This window comes from Babylonia areolata, chromosome 7 (genome assembly GCF_041734735.1).
Source record: "Babylonia areolata isolate BAREFJ2019XMU chromosome 7, ASM4173473v1, whole genome shotgun sequence".
Taxonomy (NCBI): domain Eukaryota; kingdom Metazoa; phylum Mollusca; class Gastropoda; order Neogastropoda; family Buccinidae; genus Babylonia; species Babylonia areolata.
The window spans coordinates 47,085,600-47,089,664 of NC_134882.1; positions in this window are offsets into that span (position 1 = coordinate 47,085,600).

The window sequence follows — 4,065 nt, forward strand, 5'->3', positions numbered from 1 at the left end:
GGAAACTGAAGCGTCTGGCCTCCTTAACTCTTTCCATACGAACGGCGAAAGAGACGAGGTTAACAGCGTTTCACCCCAATTACCATCATCAAAATATTGCAAGCGGAAGGCTCTTATACTGAAGACGTGAATGTTGACAAAGAATACCACAATTCTGACGACGGAAGCTAAAGGTTGGGTCATTCAGACACCCACTGGACATCCGAGGGGTCTGTGTAGAGGAGAAGAGAGGACTGGCCGTACTGAGTGAGTTAATTAATACATGCGCACAGGGCCGCGCCGCATCACGTCACTTCATTACCAAACCATTGTCATCTTCAGCTCCTCGGTAGTGTAGTGGTCAGTATCCCCGCCTGTCACGCGCGAGATCGGGGTTCAATTCCCCGCCGGGGAGAGCATTTTAGGGAGGAAGGTGGCAGAATGGTTAAGACGCTCAGCTGCCAATACAGAGAGTCACGTGAGGGTGTGGGTTCGAATCCCGCTCTCGCCCTTTCTCCTAAGTTTGACTGGAAAATCAAACTGAGCGTCTAGTCTTTCGGATGAGACGATAAACCGAGGTCCCGTGTGCAGCACGCACTTGGCGCACTGAAAAAGAACCCATGGCAACGAGAGTGTTGTCCTCTGGCGAAATTACGTAAAACGAAATCCACTTTCATAGGTACACAAATATGTAAGCATGCACTCAAGGCCTGACTAAGCGCGTTGGGTTATGCTGCTGGTCAGGCATCTGCTCAACAGATGTGGTGTAGCGTGTATGGATTTGTCCGAACGCAGTGACGCCTCCTTGAGAAAGTGAAACTGAAACTGTCATCTTCACATCGTGACCAGGCAGTCACAGTGTCTCTGGAATTAATCAGCTGTCGAGTGTTTCACTGACATCCGTTATTCGTATTCACACGTTTTGGTCTACGGGCCGGATTGCGGGGCGTGTCACGGAGAATGTACCTATGTGAAAAGCATCAGTCGAGCAACGATGTTCTGCGGCATAGCAGGGATTGTGATTGTGTGTGTGGTGTGTGTCAAGAAATTTCAAGTCAAACGTTTTATTAATTTTCACGATGGTTATTGATTAATCAACAACTGCTTTTACATCAAAACCTCTTAAAAAAAAAAAAAAGGGGGGGGGGGGGAGAGAAAATAACATGAAAACAGTGGAAGGTTGTGTGTGTGTGTATGGGTTGTGTGTGTGTGTGTGGGTGTGTTGTGTGTGTGTGTGTGTGGTGGTGTTTTGTGTGTGTTTTGTGTGTGGGTGTGTTACGGCATGTTGTCAGCTAAGACACATAAGCGCAAAGCGCGCGCTACTAGTCATAAATACTCACCGCACCACGCACACATTACACACCACACACACAGAGTTCTGTTCAGTTCACCCGTTCCTTCACTCACACACACGCCGCGCGCGCGCGCGCGCGCACCCACATGCACACTGAGTTCAGCCCACCGTCCTGTTCACACACACACACACGACACACACACACACACACACACACACCACCACACTCTCCCCTGTTCCCTAAATCCTATAGCCTCTCTTCCCACCCTCTCGGCAACCGACCCCACCCACCCTCCATCCCCTCCCCGCCGTCACCACACCACCCCCAACCATCTCCATCCCCTCCACGCCGTCACCACATCCACTCCCAACCAGCTCATCCCCTCCACCGCCGTCACCGACACCTCCCAACCACTCCATCTCCTCCCCGCCGTCACCACACCACCCCCAACCATCTCCATCCCCTCCACGCCGTCACCACACACCACCCCCAACCATCTCCATCCCCTCCCCGCCGTCACCACACCACCCCAACCATCTCCATCCCCTCCCGCCGTCACCACACCACCCCCAACCATCTCCATCCCCTCCCCGCCGTCACCACACCACCCCAACCATCTCCATCCCCTCCCCGCCGTCACCACACCACCCCAACCATCTCCCATCCCCTCCCCGCCGTCACCACACCACCCCCAACCATCTCCATCCCCTCCCCGCCGTCACCACACCACCCCAACCATCTCCATCCCCTCCCCGCCGCCACCACACCACCCCAACCACCTCCATCCCCTCCCCGCCGTCACCACACCACCCCCAACCATCTCCATCCCCTCCCCGCCGTCACCACACCACCCCAACCATCTCCATCCCCTCCCCCGCCGTCACCACACCACCCCAACCATCTCCATCCCCTCCCCGCCGTCACCACACCACCCCAACCTCTCCATCCCCTCCCCGCCGTCACCACACCACCCCCAACCATCTCCATCCCCTCCACGCCGTCACCACACCACCCCCAACCATCTCCATCCCCTCCCCGCCGTCACCACACCCCCCCAACCATCTCCATCCCCTCCCCGCCGTCACCACACCACCCCCAACCATCTCCATCCCCTCCCCGCCGTCACCACACCACCCCCAACCATCTCCATCCCCTCCCCGCCGTCACCACACCACCCCAACCATCCTCCATCCCCTCCACGCCGTCACCACACCACCCCCAACCATCTCCATCCCCTCCCCGCCGTCACCACACCACCCCCAACCATCTCCATCCCCTCCCCGCCGTCACCACACCACCCCAACCATCTCCATCCCCTCCCCGCCGTCACCACACCACCCCAACCATCTCCATCCCCTCCCCGCCGTCACCACACCACCCCAACCATCTCCATCCCCTCCCCGCCGTCACCACACCACCCCAACCATCTCCATCCCCTCCCCGCCGTCACCACACCACCCCCAACCATCTCCATCCCCTCCCCGCCGTCACCACACCACCCCAACCATCTCCATCCCTCCCCGCCGTCACCACACCACCCCAACCATCTCCATCCCCTCCCCGCCGTCACCACACCACCCCCAACCATCTCCATCCCCTCCCGCCCGTCACCACACCACCCCAACCATCTCCATCCCCTCCACGCCGTCACCACACCACCCCCAACCATCTCCATCCCCTCCCCGCCGTCACCACACCACCCCAACCATCTCCATCCCCTCCCCGCCGTCACCACACCACCCCCAACCATCTCCATCCCCTCCCCGCCGTCACCACACCACCCCCAACCATCTCCATCCCCTCCCCGCCGTCACCACACCACCCCCAACCATCTCCATCCCCTCCCCGCCGTCACCACACCACCCCAACCATCTCCATCCCCTCCCCGCCGTCACCACACCACCCCAACCATCTCCATCCCCTCCCCGCCGTCACCACACCACCCCCAACCACCTCCATCTCCTCCACGCCGTCACCACACCACCCCCAACCATCTCCATCCCCTCCCCGCCGTCACCACACCACCCCCAACCATCTCCATCCCCTCCCCGCCGTCACCACACCACCCCCAACCATCTCCATCCCCTCCCCGCCGTCACCACACCACCCCAACCATCTCCATCCCCTCCCCGCCGTCACCACACCACCCCCAACCATCTCCATCCCTCCCCGCCGTCACCACACCACCCCCAACCATCTCCATCCCCTCCCCGCCGTCACCACACCACCCCAACCACCTCCATCCCCTCCCCGCCGTCACCACACCACCCCAACCATCTCCATCCCCTCCACGCCGTCACCACACCACCCCAACCATCTCATCCCCTCCCCGCCGTCACCACACCACCCCCAACCATCTCCATCCCCTCCCCGCCGTCACCACACCACCCCAACCATCTCCATCCCCTCCCCGCCGTCACCACACCACCCCAACCATCTCCATCCCCTCCCCGCCGTCACCACACCACCCCAACCATCTCCATCCCCTCCACCGCCGTCACCACACCACCCCCAACCATCTCCATCCCCTCCCCGCCGTCACCACACCACCCCCAACCATCTCCATCCCCTCCCCGCCGTCACCACACCACCCCCAACCATCTCCATCCCTCCCCGCCGTCACCACACCACCCCAACCATCCTCCATCCCCTCCCCGCCGTCACCACACCACCCCCAACCATCTCCATCCCCTCCCCGCCGTCACCACACCACCCCAACCATCTCCATCCCCTCCACGCCGTCACCACACCACCCCCAACCATCTCCATCCCCTCCCCGCCGTCACCACAC